Here is a 21158-nt window from a genome sequence, read left to right as displayed (position 1 = left end):
TTTTACTGTTATTTTGCTTTGGATCTATTTTTGTACATAATGTAAATGAACCTCCATTTCTCTAAGTCTTCTTCAACGTCGGCCAACTCCCGCACTCAACGTCAAGATCAAATAGCCTCTCAGGCCTTTCAGCCTGAAATTTTGAATAAAGTTGTTTCCTCCTTTTTTTATTCAATCAAATGTAAACTTGGGGGGGGGGGGTGACGCACAGTCTTTTTGGGACATGCGGTAACATAGACGATAGCGACTGTATGACACTTTCAACCAATTGCTTAAGACATTTTTGCCACGGCTATATCCAATCCACACGCACAAACAGCGCCTTTGTGGTGCACTGACATAGCTTCCGCAGCCCCGTTTAGCCAGGGTGCAGCAAAGAAAGAGGCGCAAATTTGTGCGTTCCCTTTAACAGTGTAACAGTGCACTGTACTGTTTTTTAAGGTTCTGGTTGCTTAGTTTCATCTCGGTGGCAGTTGTACTTACGCCAGGGCAGCATACCAAATATTTCACCACTCGTAAAACACTCATGACCCTCCGTAGTGGTTGCATACGTTAAGTTATTCCAAAAGCCACAATTAATCTCCCGCGCTTTGAACTTTGCGTACACATCACACATAACCTGCATCTAATTTCAAACAAATATAAACAAGGTCCTTTGTTTATTTTTTCATGGACGAAGGAAAGGCATACTTCAGAGCTTCGATAACGCATGAGAATAGGAAAAAAAGGAGGGTTCCGTAATTATGTTCAACGATGCTAACAAAGCAAGACACGTTAGCGTTTCGTTATACATTACAGTTAAGATTCCCCCATTGCGATGAAATAGAAACTTGGCGTATTGTAGAGCTCTTGGCACATTGGAAAACGTAGCTTATAGCTGCTGCATGACATTTTAGAACCTTTTTTTTTTTGGAAGACTAAGACGAAGTGTCTGCGAGCCAGAACGCTTTTTCGCTAGCTCAGCTGTTTTTTTCCTTATTTCTGCGTACATCTTCGGAGAGCCGGCATGGTTCGTGGCGCGGATGCAAGTTGACGTCCCCGTGCCACTGCCGGGGATAAAGACTTCAGCAACGGCTGCGTCCAGGAAGCGGACCGGCCTCCAAAGCGACATCGAGGGCAATGACACCAGTGTCTACTCGCTCAGCAGTGAGCACTTCGCCGATGACGCCTTCGAGCTTGGGCGGCGCCGTAAGGTGAAACGAAGACACACCACCAGGGCATCCATGTCTTCGAGCACGTCAATGGTAGGACCAACTCGGAATACCGCAGTCACTACGATTATATTTGTACCAGAACTCGCTACCGACAACCTGAGGCGACTCAACAGACAGTCCGTATCGGTGCAACTGGAAGCGTTGGCGCCAAATCAGATAGCAGACGTTAGAGTCAACACACGAAAAAATGTGTTGGCTATCGAAGTCACGCATGAGACTACGATGAGAAATTTGACTACAGTTACAGAGCTAGGTGGCGTTAAGCTCCGCTCGTACATCCCCCAGAACAGTGGTTCAACTACTGGTGTCATCTACGACGTGGACGTCTCCATCTCCAGCGCCGACTTGCCGATCCTAGTGAAGCCGGCTGTTGATGGCGTCGCCATAACACATGTGTATCGCATCGGCACATCTCGCTGTGTGAAAATTATATTCAAGGGCAAGACTCTCCCTTCGCACGTCAAGGTAGGCCACTTTAGACACCCTGTGCGATCATTCCTCCCAAGGCCACTAGAATGTCGCAATTGTATGAGGCTGGGACACGTGAGTGCCGTATGCGAGAACATGAGAGTTTGCTCACGCTGCAGCGCGCCCCACGCTGCAGCGCGCCCCACGCTGCAGACACTTGTGCAGCCACGGTTCTCAAATGCACCAACTGCCTTGGGTCCCATGATGCTTCCTCGAAGGACTGCCTCAAAATGAAGAAGGAAAAGGCGATCTTGAAGCAGATTGCGAGAGACCATTCGTCTCGTCGGGAAGCTGTTGCGGCCGTTAGAAAGCGACGCTCCCAACGCCGCCGGACTTCAAAGAACGCTGATACCTCTATGAAGAGTACGCCTCATCCGACATCACCTCTTCCTCTGCGCCCTAGGCCTGGGGCAATTCAATCTAAATCGGACAAGGTCATGGCGGAGAACAATGCAACTTGGTCCTCACTACTAAAGCAACAGCTAAAACCAAAACAACACGCAAAGTCACACCCGAAGCCACAGCTGATGCCGCAGCCGATGCCACAGTCGGTGGTACGGCCGATGCCACAGCTGGAGGAGATACCACAGCCGGAGGCGATACCGCAGCCCATGCCACAGCCGGAGGCGATGCCGCAGCTGATGCCACAGCCGGAGCCGGAGCCACGTCAAGTGAGACAGCTGCGCACGGCTGTAGAGCGAACAGCGCGGGTTCCTGACAAATTGCCCTAAGACCGGCAAGTCGTTATGATGCTCCGGTCTCTGATGAATACCCTTCGAAAGCTCTTGAATAACCTGCTCACTCCGTCAGCGCGAAGTGCAATGCAAGTGCTGGATGCTCTCAATTCAGTACTTGTAACTCTTGAGTAAGCATCATGGCTCACCCGCATCATTATATTCGCACTGAAGTCAGAACGGCTGGGGTTTAGCTTAAAAATATACTGCCACGCACTACAACGTACTGTTGACGCCCACCGGATCCTTGGTCTCCACTAGTAACTTCAACGTGCATCACCAGCTATGAACCACCAAGCTGGTGATGACGGCAAATTGACGGCAGCCTAACGTATCGACGGAGCACTTGCTTTGACTTGACTGATTTCCAAGCACTTTGCTGCGTGCACAGACAGTGGGCCCTCTGTCCAGCTTTCCTCTTTCTGTTCCCCCTTTCCCTTCCCCCAGTGTAGGGTAGCAAACCGGACGCTCGTCTGGTTGACCTCCCTGCCTTTCCACTCTTTGCTACATCTCTCTCTCTTTAGAACCTTTGTTCAAGAAATGTTTTGCCAAAGCTTTATTTGATCTACACGCATAAACTTCGCACACTGGTTTGCCGTAGTGATCCCACCATTCTTTCCTAAGCTTGATACCGGTGGCATTTGTAGTTATACAAGGACAGCCGTCGAAACCTATCGTCCCTCGTAAAAACACACTCGTAGCAATCCCCAGCACTTGCATGCGCAATCAATGGCAAAGGCTGCAATTAAACCACACACTTTTAACTTTGCCTGCACATCACCTATGACCAGGGACACAGCCAGGGGGGAAGGGGGGCGCTTATGGGGATTCAGCCCCTTCCCCCAAAATTTTTTCGTGCTGTCTTGCACCGCCGACCAAAACAACTTCCGGTGCCGGAAATCATTCTGAATTTTGTCTAGAATGTCTTTTTCACACTCGAAATGGCATTTCGGTGCGAAAGCATTGCGAACTCGTGCTGGATTTCGTGGCAACGCCCATGCACCTGGAGTCGCATAACGCAAGGAGCCTCATCCGAGCACAAAGTTTGAAGGGCGCTTCGATGGCGAGTGGGCTCGTCGCGGCATCTCGCGGAGGCCGCGGAATCTACGGAGCGCATGGATTTCATTTTCGAAACTTTATGGGTATAAGGTTCCCATAAGCTTCTGTTGCGAAAGATGCGTTGACATTTCCAAAGGCGTCCTTTATAAACATGTTGAATTCCGGAACTTTGTGGGTTTAATGTTCTTGTAAACATTTGACTCTAAAGGTGGATTGATTTTTCTAAAGACGTACATCGGAGCATACAAAGAGGCAAGCCAACTCAACATACTATCAGAGAAGTTGACAAAGCACGCAGTGAGGTCTGATGAGACGAAGCGTTGTGGTGGTTCATGTGTACCGTCATGCCACAAAAGAGAACATCAACTTTTTTTTTTTTACCTGGGCCAAAGCATCCATGTCAAGACACTAAAGCCAACAAAGGTAACTGCATTCTTACTCATTTTTTCTACTCTGACTTTTATTCCTGAGGACACGTTGAGCCTCTTCAATTTTCTTGTTCTCGCTACTCGCGGGCTGCCAGAGCCAGCCAGAGCGCATGCGTTTTTCTCGTGTTGCCCTGACCACAGCGCGGCGCACTTCGGTGCGCGTTCATTTTTCTCTGGCCGAGTGGATTTTGGTCTCGCAGAGTTTTGGACGCTTTCTGGCTAGCAGATGAGAAAAAGAAACAATGGTCGCTCGCCGCGATCACTGTGGGGGCACGACGTATTACAACGCGTTTGCTTGAGGAGTTAACCTAAACTTCGATGTTATCGCAATCTCTTCGGAAAGTCTTTTCGCTTGGCGGTGTAGTATACCGAGCAGTAGCGTATGGTTCTCTGTGGACCAAGCGTCTCACGTCTTCTTCGATATTCCTTCGGTAGCCACATTAGGTGCCCAAAGTAGGTATTCGATTGTGGCCAACATGCTTTCCTTTGCGTTTTTTTTTTCATTTTGGCGTCTCCGCCCGCAAAAGCAAAAAAAAAGAAGAAAAAGAAAACTACATTGTTGCGGCGCAGCGAATTGTCGTATCGTGAAGGTTCCATTCTGTTACTTCTTGTTTTTTGAAATGTAATGGGCCACAGGACTCTTCAGTTGTCCGATACTCGTTTTGTATTATTACGATAGCAATTATATGGAGACTCCAGGCGCATTTCTGCCGTCGCCGTTGCCTTCATGTTCCGTATAAAATCCAAGGGCGATAACATCTTCACCGTGCGCCGTATGCTGTATGTGCGAGTGAAAGCGTGGGGGGGGGAATTGGGGGGTCGACGATGGTGGGTCAGTCATATGTGTGCAACGAAGAAAAGCGGGGAGGAAGCGCGCCGCCTTCCGTCGCGCGCGATGCATCGGAGGGACTGGAGGGAGGGGGAGGGGGTGGGCTTAGTATTCTGGGATCTGTGAATCTGTGATTGCGCAACACGTTTATTTGCCTTGTTTGGCGCATTATATGCAGTGACATTTGCTTAGATACTTGGATTTATAGGAGACTTATACGTATATTTAAATATCTAGTCGCGAGGTTTTGTGTATACATGCAGTGAACTTTGTTTCCAGTGACACTATTTCGCCCTTTATCAAGCTGTATCTTCGCATCTGTATATTCCATTGTATCTTCACATGGTCTAATGTAATTTCGAAGAACTCCTACATATATGTGCTCTCTGTTACGGCTACAATTTCGGTGCTATTACAATACACAACCGCGAGGCCAGCTGCTGCTGTGCAACACATTGGAATGAAGGACAACGTCATTGAGATTTTTCTCTGGACGTTGCATATGTAGAAAAATGTAAACAATGTTCTTGAATGGCAAAGTTTCATTAAAATATTTGTCCTCAACTTGTCATTTCATGGCCTTTACGTCTTTTATATCAGCGACATGCACTGCTTTCCTGGTTACGAACTGATATAGCTCTAAAGTTCGTGTGATATCTTTTTTACTTATTAAATAGACAAAAACAAGGAAGGGTTAATATTAGTTATATCTGGCACAATTTTTGGGACATACGAATATATTCGTTTCTGAAAAAATACATATTTTACTTGTCTTGACAGTGCGCAGCGTACAAGAATTCGTTTGCAGCATATTTGGCAATGGCAATGCAGTTATTATTCATGTATTTGATCCCTCGACAAACCCTATAAGGACGAGGCCTATCTTCAACGTGCGCGCATCTTTCTGCATTTCATTTCCCTCGGAATGGGGCCTACGCGGTCGGCATTTGAACCTGTGACTTTATATTCAACAGAATAAATAGCCTCTCAGCCACCACAACACTTACTTGCGATAAAAACGCTCAAATTTTGAGTGCGTACACTTAAACTATCGCTATAAACATTTATCTATCGTAACCATAGAACGGACGACATGCCTCTTTTCTTTCTTATCCTGTAAAGATGTACGAGCGAACGGTCTTCAATTTCTACGTTTGGGCCCGACGATTCAACTAGCAGCACACGAAGTTATGATTTACCCTTTCGTGACTTAATTCACCTTACGATTACCTTTTACGCGACATCAGCGCAATAGAAACAGGACAGTAGCCGTCGTTCCGCTTTACAGATGACATGAAGTTCCAACATATACATTACACAGAGAAAACTAAACCGGCGAAAGTTTGCGAGATCCCTTCTTCCACAAGCAACAGCCAAACACGAATTGATGGCAAGCCGTTGTTGATTACACCAATATAACGCAACAAAAGCCCCTCGAGTGTGTTGGAAAGCTTTAGTTCCGGTACATCTAGTGGCGGCACCATGGCAACTTCCTCTTCACCGAAGGAGCTTCCGGCGCATAACCGGAAGTGAGCCAGGCCGTGCACAACAACAGACTGGGGGGCCGAACCTACGCTTCTTCGTCCTCTCTTCGTTCTATCGCACGTTGCTCCTCCGGTTGCGGTGCTCATGTTTTATTTTTTGTCCGATGCGCGCAATTCCTTCGGACACGAGCCACGCAAGATGAAATAAACGTACAAGGGAAAGGAAAGAATGGAGTGTCCTGTGCGCATCGTAAAGGCAATCTCAAACCACATCTCTGGTGTATTGAGAAGAGTGCATCGTCTGTCAGATGGTAATACGCCACTCACGGGAGGCGTATATACCTGTGTCGAAGTGTATCATGTATACGCAACTAAGAGCCGTCAGGGAGCCCCATATGTCCCGGATAGCTCCCTTGAGATCCCCTCTCTCCTTGATCCTCTCTCTATCTTTATAGCTCTTCTTGAGCTATAAAGGTTCGCTGCCGAACGGAAATTCCAGGCGAAACCGCCTTGCATAAAAAAACTTCGCGAGTGGACGACGGAAAAGAAGTAATGGGTATACTTTTTTTTTTCTTTTGAGCAACGAAGAAAATGCGGCTTTGTGATGAGCCTGGTGTCGCGTATATGAGATGACAAAACATGGGCCCCGCTGCTCTTAATCCATCTCCGTTCGCTTTCTGTGCTTCCTGTGTTTTAAAGACAGGTCTTTCTTGGCAATTGAATGAAGTGCGCGCTCATCCTGTGCTTCTTTTTCGCAACGACGCAAACCATATCTCTTTCCCGGCGCAGTCCGGTCAACCAGCAGGTGTTCGTTCTTTGCGGCCCTCTCTCAGCGCCTTGGGAAATCCGTTTCTGAAGCTTAATGAGCCCCACGTGCGGGGCGGCCAAGCAGTGCTCAAGGCGCACCAGTCGTCTTGAACGGTCACCGAAGCGTCCTCTGGGGAACGCATTTCGGGTCTTCAGAACTCCGGTGCACTGACGGCAAATAAGTGTGCCTGCCTGCTTGCGTTCGCACTCACATGAAGCAATGACCCTGCTGAAAGGGTCACGTGCGGCTTTTTGGCTATGTGTGCGTGTGGCTTCTTCTTAATTAGCAGCGGTTTTTACGGATCCAGTAGATGGACCACCAAACTTCCATAGCGAATTTTTCTGTGCCTCAGCGGAAGCAGAAAAAACGAGAGTGAGTGAGTGAGTGAGTGAGTGAGTGAGTGAGTGAGTGAGTGAGTGAGTGAGTGAGTGAGTGAGTGAGTGAGTGAGTGAGTGAGTGAGTGAGCGAGTGAGTGAGTGAGTGAGTGAGTGAGTGAGTGAGTGAGTGAGTGAGTGAGTGAGTGAGTGAGTGAGTGAGTGAGTGAGTGAGTGAGTGAGTGAGTGAGTGAGTGAGTGAGTGAGTGAGTGAGTGAGTGAGTGAGTGAGTGAGCCACCGAGAGAAAGAGAAAGCGAGCTCATAAAATGGTGCCTCATGGAGTTTGCAAAGAGCTCACTGACAAGATTTCTCAGTAAGCATTGTTGATAATCTGAAATTTATCGTAATGTCTGTTCTTTCAAGCAGGTGTAAGTAAGTAAAGTGTAATCTTCGAATAACCATTAGACTACAGTTAGCGAAGAAAGCAAGACCTTCGACACCGTCAACAAATCATACGAGCAACATGTTGTAGACATTGAATCAGACGTCATATTGCATGTGACATTTATCCCATGCGCATATTACTCGTCTACTAAATCAATATTGAAGGGCTTCAGCCATCAGTTGGTTATTTTATACAAAAATGGCTAACGACGTCAGCTTCGTTGTACTGAATAGTGCAACGGCGAACTGACCTAGTCAACTTAAATTCAATATATGTGCTTTAGTGCATTGACATAAGACAATAGTGTTGAAGCGCGCGGCTGAAAATTCAGAAACAAAGGACGAAATGACAAGTGTCCGAAGCTTTGAGCATCAAGGAAGCGAACTTTAAAACCCTGACTAGAGAGACTCACGTGGAAGTACGCAGCGAAGACAATGCTGTCAAGTTAGGACGTGGTCCTGTTATATACAATATAAAAATTACTTGTCCTCCGCCCCCAATCTCTCGAACTGTTTTCTTCGGTTTATATTTACGTCCATCCATCGCAGAGACGAAGCGAGAATTTCTTGATCCACCTTAGGCTACAGCGAAGTAGCGCCAAAAGGCGCGCCCACTGGATTTGACGGTTTCGTCGCGGCGGGTGTACCGTTCCCTGCGAACGATCGCGAAGCCGACCCCGACGGGTGCGTTGAAAAACTACCGCGAACGCAACGGCGCGACAGCAGCCGAGTCGAGAATGGCTGGCCCGTGCAAGGGGCGTCGGCTTTGTCGCTTTCGAGGAAAGTACGCAACAATGGCTTCTCTCCGAGCGGGTGGCGAAAAGGCCCGCCGGCCGGCCCGTCTCGAAAAAGCAATCATAACATAGCCGCGCGTGTCTCTATTTGTAAAGCTTATCTCGTCTTGTTTGTTTGTCTCAACACGAGTTCCCGCTTCTTTTCTGCGAGAGCATAAAGAGACGCCTGCGAGAACGCGGGTACAGCAAACACGCCCGCTTCGCGACAACTGTGGCGCGTAAAAATCGTAAGCGACGACGTTTAAACCGGCGCGGCCAGAAGCCGGAGGCGCGCCAGCAGGGGACGACAACCTCGGAGGAGACATCTCTGTGGAGATACATGTTGTAGTCGACCAAGAGCAACATGCCTCCTACGCACGCTTCTTTCCTTTATGTATTTCATTTCTTGTCATTTTTTTTATAGTTTCGTTTCCTCGCCTTCTCTATCTCTCCCCCTCTCTCTCCCTCTCTTGCTTTTGACCCTGGGTCGTTTTTCTCTTGATTTAGCGAGCTTGTTGCTCTGTTTGTGCTTCCGCAAAATGTGCCGGAGTATTTTAGACATTAAATCCCACGACTTCAGCTCTCCCTGCGCGCAGTTCCTTCTTTCTTTAATTTTTTTCTTTATTTGCTCTTCGTTAACGTCTTTTTAGTAGCATATTCTTCTTTTTATTTCTTCATTTTGCCTCTGGTCTTTTGGGTGCGTCATCCCCTCGATTCGCCCTGCACCGCTGCCATTTTATGGAGCTTGACCGCGCCGTAACGCTTCTCTGCGTTGTTCCAGGCACGGCGCGCGATGGGCGAGCTTCCTTCCCGTCATCTTCGGCAGCGGTTCGTCGAGATGCAAATCAAGTTTGAGAGCCCATCAGTCCCAGTGAGCCTGCGTCGGCGCAAGTCGTAATTGAATTTCATTCCGTCCATTCTTTCCGGAAGCGATCATTTGTCCATACGAAGTCCATTCCGATGCTACGAGTTAGTGATGAATGGCGCACGGCGGATGATAATGGTCAAGCCTGTGCACAAGATGATTCTCTTGTCCCGACTGGTCATTCATTTCGGAATAATTAAAAGCACTTCCGCGGACGTAGGGTCCAACTTATGGATACATACATGAACATGGGATGGCGAACGCGAGCAATGCTTTCCTCCCAGCAATGACCTGGTTAAATGTGAAAAATAATAGTAAAGCCAGTTCCACGCAGTGTAAGTTGTCAAAACAGCGAACCTGGCGATCGTTTTCTCAAGTTTGCACTCCTGTTTAGTGCGATTTCCATGAAAGTCTTTTCTCTCGTTGTCGTCCTTTTGCTAGATTCGAGCTTCGGTTCCGGATTGCGCACACTCTTCATTTGCGTGAGGTTGTGATGAAACCACAATATATCACACACTTCGCAGCTGTGACCACACTCAAGGTCGAGGAAGTCTCTCTTGGACCATCCATCGACACCCTCCTTGGGAAGAATCTTTCTGCGTCGACGTCTCTGCTCGGCCTCCTACTCTCGAAGGTGGGGGTTAGCTTGTCTTTGCTGGCGCTTGGCTTGGGTTGCCTTCTCTTGAAAGGGGGAGTTGGCTTGCCTCCACCGGCGCTTGGCTTGCGCTTCGCGTTCTCGATCCTCGGCGGTAGCGGCTTCCCACCGCTAGCGCTTTGCTTGCGCTTCTCGCTATCGAAGCTCGGGATTGGCGCGACATCGGCACTGCCACTCGCGCCGAGCGGAATTCATGAGGCGAAATGACGTGCGCGCGCCGGCGAAACATCTACTCCTATACCCCTCTCCTCCCCAGCGCGCACTCTGATTGGTGTGATCCACCCCCCCCCTCGGCACGCCCTCTGAGTGGTCCGTTCCCATCCCGGCTGGGCCCTGGTTGGATAGATGTTATGAACGTCCCCTTTGGAACGAGGAGGTGGGTTGCGCCACCAAGCTCTTGCTTATTCTACTGCCTAATGTCCTACCTAGGTTAAAGAAGAAAAAAAGAAAAGGAAGACAAACCCACGATGAATTCCCATAACCAAATTTTCTGACCCACTATTGTCAACTTCGTTTTGTACGTCTCCGTTTTTGTCGTTTCTCTACTTTTCTTCCGCAAACGTCCCAGTCGCCTCCTACTAATCTCTATTGCGGGCATGTTTACTTTCCCCCTGCTCTCGCTGAGCCCAAGGGTTTCAAGGAGGCCACTGGTGCCTAAATCGGCCGCTGGGCAGATATCTTCACATTCTAATAAAACATGCTTCATCGTTTCCCCTCCATCGTCTTTCACCCTCGGCGCGCTCCCTGGCAGTGAGCTCCGGAACCTGCTCCCCTGCGTGACACCATACGGCGGACGGCGAAGGCTCGACTTGGAACAGTTCTGCTGTTAGTATTGCCTCGTTAATATCAGTATTGTTCAAACCTACGAGGCCTACTAGCCATATTCACGCATGTCCGATTGTTTCTGTAATGATCAGCATCTAGGGATCGATTGATGGAACTCGTTTATTCCAGCATAACATTTAAACTCAGATAAAGGGAGACGCAGTGTCAATGTAGAGTTGTATCTAGCCATTTATGAAAAGCATTACTGACGTGCCGCTAGGTTATTAAGCGAAAAACGAAACATGGTTCGCAGCAACGTTCGGCGTGCAGGTAGTCTCTGCGCAGTGTAGTCTATGTATACTTACACCTGCCCTATCCTTATTGACCCTAGCCCCACCCTTGCACTAGTAGCAAAGTCCTATATCCCACTCGCCCGTTTTTAGGCTGCCTGCCGGACCAGGAAACCAAGCTGTGAATTTGAGGACACCTAAGCACTTCTTATGACTTGCGAATGCGAATGCATTAATGTCCGATTGAACGCCGCTGAGTGGTCCTTCGAGTTATGAACTCCTCGCGAGCAAGCGAGCGCGTTGAGACGCTTGGCCAACGTCTCCTCATAGTACAAAGCCGCTGCACTTCGATCCGTGACGTCATGCCATAGAATCTAATGGCAACGCTCCCGAGTAAGCCGCGGTGATTTTGACGTCAGCGCTTTCGTCACGCCGGACTTGACAGCGGAAATTTCAGTCCATGTAGCGTGACGTCATAAAGCAGAGCGCACAGGCCTGCTGTTTAGCCCAGTGGGTAAGACGATCGGCTTCTGAGTGTGCTATCGTAGGTCCCAAACTGACTACCGCCAATGCTTTCCCTTTCGAACTTATTCTGTCTTTTTAATACATTAACTTCATCATAGCTATTACCGAGGCGAAGCTAGAACGCAGGCGAGAGTTTGCGCGAACAAGGAACGCGCGGATAACACAGGCTTCTGATAGCGAGTGTGACGTGGCGTCGCGGCGATGCCCTCTCCCTTCATTGACGCAACACCTGGAGCGCCGGCGCGGCAGTACGTGTTCGCTTTCGCCCGCTCTGCTCCGTCCAGGCGCGCACGTGGCGTGATGCCGCAGCCACCTGGAATTTAGGTGCCGTTTCGCTGCTACCGACGACGGGTTTTTCGCTCAATGCGCCGTTCGATGCTTTCGCGATAATAATAAGTGACGAAGCGGCGCACCACTGTGTCGAGTGGTAGTCATGCACGGGCATCAGTTGTTCCAAACGCTGAAATCAGCCACTGCGTGACACGGGAACGCTGGCCAACACGTCGGCTGAGAAGCTTACACATTTGATATTGACATATGCATTGCCGTCACGATATAGCTACACATACGTGTATATTTTTTAACCTGCATTTATTCAATTTATTATGCGCGGGAGATAATATCGAACGTTGAACCGTGTCACGCATCGTAAAATCAATGTACCGAAACTATGGCGATGAGCTTCACAGCGTTTACTGCTTCACCTGGCGATGAACATTAGCTACGCAGGAAAGGAGCTGAACGGCTCGGCGTTTTCCTTGTCGGCATGTCTCTTAATACACTGGCGTTAAACGCCTGGGCACAAGTGTTCATAAAACGACTCCCGCATAGTTCCGGCGACTTCCTTGTTTGGATAGAACATCTACTTTATGTTGCCACAAAATTAAGTTAGAATGGCTGCGCAGAGCCTGTCAGCTTGCTTTACTTCATTTATTACTGCGTCGACCCTGGCCGTGCTAACCAAGAAGCGGGGATCTACGCAATACCTGCAAACACAATCAATTACGAGGTTGCTGGTGTCCATGATGCCATGAGGACATACCGGCGACTGCAGAGTACGTGGTATGGGAGTGGGAAAACCAGAAGTCGCGCACGGAACATGACTCGCCAACGCTGTCACCACCACTACTCCTCAAAACCTATGTGGAGTGAATCCATCTCATAAAACCGCCTTTAGATTACAAGATAATCATTCAAATCCGTCTCGGCTTCGCACTTAAGCGACGATCTTGTTGAGTACATATAAAGCACCAGCTTTTCCTTCACACCCCATATCGATTCCCCTCCGCCTCCAAATGCTGAAAGCAAGTGGACGGCACCATATCCCATCCCTAGAATTTTGTGGGGGCATGTTTTCTCGGTTCCTCTCTCTTTCTACCTTGCGACTACCGTGACCTCTGGAACCATCTGCGCAATACCGACAGTCTAGAAGGCCGTGCTTCCAAAGCAGGAATATACGCCTTTATTATTATTATTGTTGTTATAGAATGTACTAAGGACATGTCACCGGCTATGTTAGGAGCACCGGCTACTTTTCTTCTATGTGTTACAAATATGAACAAAAACCCTCAGCGAAGGTTACACCCAAAGTAACACACCAAAAATACTTGCAAGTTATGTGAGCAGTTTACAGACGCACATTTTATAAATACCTGCATTCGTGGACACAACGACAAAGGCTTTCGCAGTGCGAAAATTTCGGAGACGTTCAATCTTGTTCGCGACCTAACTGTCCAGCGTGGTAAAGTAAAGCTTAGTACGTGAATGGCAAAAAGAAAGTGCCGAGCGCGCTTTATGCGCACAGTGAAAGGACATTAGCTGTGGGAAAAAATGTGTTTTTGTCTTTCGCGCGCCAGTCATTTGGGGTAGGGTGTACCTATGCATACTAGATTGCAGCTCGAGGGAAGCCAAGGGTTAATTGTTGTCGGCTGTACGCCGAATGGCGAATAAAAAAGCTGTCAGTAACGGTTGGGAGCGCTCATTTATTGTAGACATACTATCGTCAATTTCTTTTTTTTACAATGTAAGTAAGCTCTTCATGAATGCAATGTCCATTTTTTTTTCGTCAAACAATACGTGTCGTCTTGAGTAATCTATACGAGCACCAGACCATAACAGACGCAATCTGGCTGCCCGCTTTGGAAACCTGTGTAAACACTACTGGTACAACTTTTACGGCTACAAAGAAGCACAATAAGGCCCCAGTCCTTCGCTTCGCAGACACGGGACGAATTGGCGCCAAACTCTCTAAGGTAAAGGTCGCAGCGTAGAGCGCCCACGAGTAAACGCAGGCGGTGGCTTCCCTGTGCAGATGCCATGCGCGAATTTCGAAAGGCCGCTCAATTAAATCGGACGCAGACAACAAACAGAAAGCTGCAGAGACAAACTTCGCGTTGCGACATTTCAGCATCAGCAGCGAGCGGCGTGGGCAAGAGTGAAATCGAGAGTATACAGAAGACCTGAACGGGTCTCGCAAAATACGTTTGTTGCACCATTACGGCAGGCGTCTGCCGCCTAATTCGCTTGCGTTACAATACGCGTGGTGTGAACCCGATTCGCGATTTTTCTTTATCCTCTTCGGTCTCGCAAGTGTATCCCCGCTCCCACTGTTTGTCGCTTTGTTAGTATTCAACGGATACGAACAAGGAACACCGAAGAAGAAGCAGCAGCTAGCGATGTGTAGTGGTTCTGGCGAAGCAACGGGAACGGCGGCCGGGACAGCATTCGCGAGCAACAAAGAATAGCAGAGGAAGTGCTGTGTAGGGACAGATGACGTAGAGGTTGTGGGAGGGTTAGGGGGAGACGGGGGTGGAGGGGGGGGGCGAAGCGAGTCTCAATATCTCGGTGCTCGCGAGATAGGAAGCCAGCAGCTCGTGTGCCTGTAGTATAAGATTGAACTCCTCGGGAGAAGGTTTGGAATGGCCCTACACGCGGAAACGCAATGAAGCCGTCTTTTGTTCGCGCGCTTCGGGCGAAGCGTGTCGCTCCTCCCGTCCGTTCGCGAGAAGACGCTTTTTCCTGAAGAGGGCGGCGAACGGGGAGGAGGAGGGCGTCAGCTGCTCGAAAATGAAGGGAAGCCTGTACCTCTCTTCAAAGAACGAGAGTTAGGGCAGTGAGTCTGAGAGAAGAAACCCACGCGGACCCAGTCCTTCAGACGTGAACCATTCCGAGTATAGGGATAGGATAGAATTTGGGCTAGAGCAGCATCCGCTGCCAGGAAGGAGGACAAATAAACCGGTTCCTGCACGCCTAGGCGCGAGCCTCCGTAAGCAAGGAAGGAATTAAGTTCGCCACTAAAGTTTATAGGTCAATGATATGCTGCGATTCTAGCTTGATTTCTCGCACGGAGACTTCATGGCCTCTTTCTATATATAGTTTATCCGTATTGCTCACAGTTTTAGTTCACCGGACCTTCGCTTGCAGAGTCAGTGCTGACGGCGTGACTGGTCGTGTTTGTTCCTGGCATTTGATTCTGGGGTTGTTAAACGACATTCACCTGCGCTTCGCGTACAAACCTGTAATACACTTGTACACACACGCACAAAAAATAATAACAAAAGAATGGCATTTTTAGGAGTTCTTAAGTGCCCCCTTTGCTATCATTTTCCGAAGATACCGTTAAGTGTTAAATAGAATACGTATAAATAATATGAAACAAAGCACCCATAAAATGGTTTTTAATTTCTGTTTATTTTCTACACGCGATATTTTAAAGCAATCTAAATCAAAGCAAACCAACGCTTGGATATGGCCCAAGAAAAGCGAGGTAACATGATAATTATCGACACGACGATAGTAGCTGCGACAGATTTCACGAAAGTTAGATGGTGCACTTTTGTACATTATCGCTGCTATAGCATACAGTGCCGATCTCTGCTGGTATAGTATCTGGCAGACGTATGCGCGAGACGACGCGGCGAGGCATTCCGCAAGCGGCACAGAGCAAAGCGGTCTCGAGACACGGAAGGGCTCGCCCAAGACATCGGATACCACCACGGTACGCTATCGAGGGGTGGAGACCGCCGCTCAAGTCTCCTCGATTCAGCGCGGCTCAAAAGGAAGGGAATCTATTAGTAGGGGTGAAATGGCGTAGGCCTAGGATGAGGCGATAAACAGCGAGGAAGAAGGAAGTGCGGGAGGCGCTGGCTCGCTGAAGAGCAAAGGAAGACAAAAAGGAATAGCGGCCAGACGAGAGGGGGAAGCGAAGGAAGTTCGGCAATGACGGGAGTCGGGAGTCTAAGAAGAAGGAAAGAGCGAGGGGACGAGGGAGCAAGTGCCACGCTCTCGGGGCGCGCGCAGAGCGGCTCTCCTGCAAAGTTGCGCCGCAGACACGAAGGCGCCGGAGAGACTGGCGTCACCATGTCGGGAGGCGCGCGCGAGTGCGCGCGCTGGGGCTCGAAGCGGCGGTCGCTTGCTGAAAGGAGGAAGAGAGAGAGAAGGCTCTGAGCGAGCGGGAGAGGATCCAGGAAAGAAGGGTACGATGAGAAAGAGGGAAACAGTTCCCGCCACTTCCCGAATGTGCGCCCCTCTCGCTCGCGTCGCGGCTGATCTGGAGCGCTGTGGCTAAAGCTTTAGCTGCGGCCGCTCTCTCTCAAACGGCAAACCCTAGAGCGAGAGAGACAGACGGGGAGGGAAAAGAAAGAAAGAAGGGAAAAGAAACAAACGCGAAGAACGATGCCACCGCCGTGAAATAGACGAGTGGCAGCAGTAAAGAATCTTGCAGGCGAGAGAGGAAGGGAGGAGCGGTGCTTAAAATCGAGATGGATGAAAAACATAAAGTTGGGGAAGAAGGGAGGGAGAAGAATGAGAGAGGAAGAAGAAATATTTTGGTGTATACAGGAGAGAAAAACGATCTTCGCCCTTGCACTTCAGCGTGACGGTGCAGACGTGAACTTATTTGCATCCTTTGCCTTTCGCGTCTTTATGTCGCACTTGCTCGGCCGCTCTATATAGCCTCGTACAATTTCTAGAAGAGTGTGATTCGTTTCCTCTGTGTCCCCCCGCCAAGCATTTCGTAGGCTGCGACACGATATAAAGAGCGCCACGCGAGCTGGAATTTTTCGCGGATACAAATAAGGTTGGAGTAGAAAAGAGGGAACTTGCTCAGTCTGTGCAATACAGACGCTACGCGATGCAATAAAAGCAACGCACCTTAACGTCTATACAACCTGATTATCTGAAGAGTGCCGCGAGAGGAACCCACGATGAAAGAACAGAAAGGAACGCCGATTAAAAGAATAAAGAGAAAATGTGGGGGGGGGGGGGGGGGGGGGGGTAGGTTGACGGATTCGCGCACGCTGCTAATGAAAACGCCGAGTGAAAAACACGCTCTCGCCTCTCACGCCTCTTATAACGCGATTTCCGCTGAGAAGCCTTCGCTTGCCTCAATCGCGCCTCGGTTCTCCGGGTGCATTGGGCAAGAGTAATATGTTTAAGCTGGAGAGAGAGAGAGAGAGAATAAAGAGAACAGTAAGTTTAACGCTCCAAGTACGAAGAAAGAATTAGCGACCGAGGACGTTGGGACGGCGTGACAAGATGTAGATACGGTTGTCCAATTTGCGCCGCTTCGTTGATGCACACTGAGAGTAATGCGAAGGACAGAGACACGGCGTCGTGGACTTAGTCAGAGGGAGACCCGTGCGTTGAGACTCTGCATAGCCCTAGGCAAAAAATAAAATAAAAAAGCGGAAGCGGTGTGCAGGCTCGAGTGAGCGGAAATAGGGGGTTTCGTTGAGCGGAAATAAAGGCCGAACAAAGGAGGAAACGGAGAGCGAGATTTGCAAGAGTGATTTTCTAAAAACTTCGCGAAGAGGCACCCTTGCGCAAAGGCATGAGATCGCTTGAATGAAAGACACAGACAAAGTGGCTATACTCATACGCGCCTAGGTTGGGTAAACAATTTCCACCCACTCGTTCGCAGGTCGCCTTATCCCGTATAGCTAGCTCCAAGCGGGAGAACAACAATCGGAAACACGCGTTCGGGCGTGTGGCCAAACCAAATTAGTCGTGTTCGTACGGATTCCGGTGCAGTCGTCCCGCCACCAGACCTAATTTATGTCCATTTCTTTTTCTACTTTAACCGCGTCGCTCTCGACATTTCCGGAATGCGTGAACTCGGCCCACGCCAACTTTGCGCGCAACATCTTCCATCGGGAAGCTTTTCATTGCTCAAGTGTCTCTGTAGGAACTATGGCGGAAAATTCCCAGCGGTTTTACGCGGTTTGATAAGAGTTGTACCCACGCCACTTCCTGCGGTTACGGGGAATTTTCTCTCCGGTACGTTCACCGCTTCTTGGCAAGAATCTAGTGCAAAAATGACCCGTCAAGGGAAGTAGATGCGTTATATGCTTGATTAAAACGGACAAACCTAACGGGAAAACCAAGGAAAAGCAATGAAGACAATGGATTGCCACACTAACGATAGAAACAATTCTTCTACCGGCAGGACAGACTACTCTAGGAATAAGAAAAAGGAAAGCATGATGCAAGCTAAGCGCGTGGAGGAATCAGCTTACTTGAGCCGTTCTTTGAAAACTGCATAACTCACACAGCGAAGAGATGTTAACCGATAACAATTTCCTTCAGATTTGGCGACCGTTCTTACTGTTCGCGCTTTGGTATAAGCATCTAAAAGACGCCAATTCACGGTAGTAGACAAGCGAGAAGACGTCATTCTTTGTCTCATTGAAGTTTGCTGAAGGTTTTCCCACAACTAAGAAGCATTAGGAGCAGATGTAGTAACTTAGCTTCCGGCAGTTGCTCGTCTCGCACCCGGAGGATCCAGGTTCAACCCCTGGAGCCAAATTAACAATTTCTGCTCTCATGTTCTCTTCGACATAGGCTGGCCGCCTTCACTGCTAAATATGTTCATCATCAGGGTCGACTAACATTTGAGCTTACGAACAATTCTAGCGTAACAGCTTATCTGTGGATACGGGCCCTGGTTCAATGAGGCCGGATTTCTTTAAAACGTGCAGCTCATAATGACTACCACGTGCGTGGCAGACTTCATCAGTGGACAGCCCGTTATAAAAGAAAATGAGAGATAAATTATGTTTCGAAAGGCCGGGAGGTTAACCAAAAGTGTAAAAAAATGAATAAACGTCAACATGATTATGAATGATATAAGTTTGAAGGACAAATTGGCTCTGGTGGGCACCGTTAGTCAAGGTTCCAGAATTAATTTTAACATCTCGGTGTTTATTAACGTGCGTGTCAGTCAAATGACATGCCGGTATTTTAATTATTTAAGACGTACGCACTGATAAACTCGTCCTAAAATGTTCTGACAGTACGCGACTGGTATTTCGTGTGCCGAGGTATGCGAGACGAGGAGAGCTTTCTCGGCGGAGAATTCTTCATACAATCTTTACATGTTGTGGTGGTCACAAGGAGCCCAACAAAGCAGCTGCAAGCTGCTTAAATAAAATTCCCAGATTCCCAAGATTCCCCAGACTGTCCCTAAGGACGAAACAGGGCCAAGCAAGAGAGGGTCCGGTCAGCCTCGCTGGTCTTAACGCCACTTGCGGTGGCCGCCGCTTCCTGGATCCGCGCTACGGCGTCGGGTCGATCTGGCGGTCGGTCATAGTGGTGTGCCGGGCCAGTTTTATCGCCTGGCATAGGCCAAAGGCGACTGCGAGGCACGGGATCGAAACGTAGAACTCCGTTGGAAATCATTCCAAACATAACGGACGCCTCGTCCGTGGTGCGGGACGCAGGCGGGGGCGCATTGGGAGACGCCAGCACGGGGAGGGGCCGAATAGCAGTCCGTGAGCCTGTGGCCGCTTCCGTCGTGGACGCCGTGCTGCCGCCAAGAAACCCGAGCCGCGCACGAAGTCGTCGTATGCTCGAAGCAGGCACCATACGGACATGAATGCGGCCGCCGCGGTCGCCACACCATAGCTCTGGCCTCCCGTCGAGCACACCCCAGGGCACAAACATAACACTGGCCAGTTTGTCAGATACGTGCTTCTCCACACTACAACGTTGGCAAATGATAACGTACATGTGTCTGTGACCTTCTGTCACGTGTACAAGGGCTTTTTTGTTTTTCGTACATGAATGGCCGAGAAGAATATATCTGATGGATCTGATGAAACAACCGCGCTTCGGGGACTTGATTTCAGATAGTGGGCGCAAGACGGTGCTATCTTCCCAGACTGCCTAAGTTAGAGTTTTTTTTGTTTGACAGTTCCTCATGGTTTTTGCTAGTCTGTCCGTCTGCCTGTCTGTCTGTCTCTCTGTCCGTCCGTCCGTCCGTCCGTCCGTTCGTCCATCCGCAGAGAGAGAGAGAAAGTAGAGAGAGAGAAAGAGAGGGAACACAGATACACAATCACATTCGTTCGCTGTAACCGCACAAAATCACCGTACAGTGCAGTAGCACCTGTGGCACTTCAACATTATACTTATTATTCAGTGTTGATTAATAAGTACGCATCCTTTCAACTAGCCCATCGTTCAACCGTACCATAAACATCAGTTCAGTCTACAGCCGCTTGTCCAAGTCTGTTTCCCTTAAAAACTGGAACAGGGCTTTGCGGTGCGGGGGCTTGTGATGTCAACATTCTAAAATTATTTCCTCAGTTAAAGGTATTTGGTCAAAGCGCGCCATCGCGATTGCGAGCGAGCGTCTCTGTAACCTGTAGCGAGGACAGTCACTGTGAAGGTGTTGAAGAGTCTCCTCGCTATCACAGTCATCACACGAGGCGTCATCGGTCCATCCGATTCGGAATGCAAAATACTTTGTAAAGGCCACTCCTAGCCATATTCGACAAAGGAGGGTAGCTTTGCATCGGCACACTCCAGCTGGGAGGCCAAGGCGGTGCGAAGAGTCTGTATAGTGCAGCTGGTTGCTTTGAAAACTTTGTGTGCCAGCGAAGCTTTCTACCGGCGTCGTTATCGGTATCGGCATCGGTATAATGGTATGGACTCCTCTTTGTCGCCTTGAAGAGCCGACCGAGAAGCGTTATTGGTGTGTTCGTTACTTATGACGCCGCAGTGACTTGGAAGCCACTGAAATGTCACGTGGTGTCTTTTCTCATTTAAGGTATGGATTACTTCTCTAATCTCGAATACCAGCTGTTCGTGCGGTCCGCGTGGCAGGGCTGATAGCAAAAACTGCGGTGCGGCCTTTGAGTCAGTGAATATTGGCCATCTTCGAAGTTGTTCTTGGCTGACTAGACGAAGTGCAGCGCGAAGAGGTGCAAGTTTCGCAGCCGTCGTTGTCGTTGGGTGAGCCGTCATGAAACTAATGGTGGTGGCTCTGGCTGGGAAAACCAATGGCTCCAGAGGAACACTAGAGAGTTGCAGATCTATCAGCATAAATGTATACGTGGTCGGCATAGCTCTCTTGCAAGAGGAGCAGAGTTAGTTTTTTAAGAGCAGGTGATGACACCTCAGATTGTGTTCTGATTCCTGGTACGGTGAGGTGCAGTGCCGGTCCAGCCAAACAACATCGAAGAATAGGTGGCATAGTTACGGGGGCCAAGCCTGATGGAATAAT

Source organism: Dermacentor variabilis, chromosome 2 (genome assembly GCF_050947875.1).
Source record: "Dermacentor variabilis isolate Ectoservices chromosome 2, ASM5094787v1, whole genome shotgun sequence".
Taxonomy (NCBI): Eukaryota; Metazoa; Arthropoda; class Arachnida; order Ixodida; family Ixodidae; genus Dermacentor; species Dermacentor variabilis.
This window is presented reverse-complemented; position numbering follows the sequence as displayed.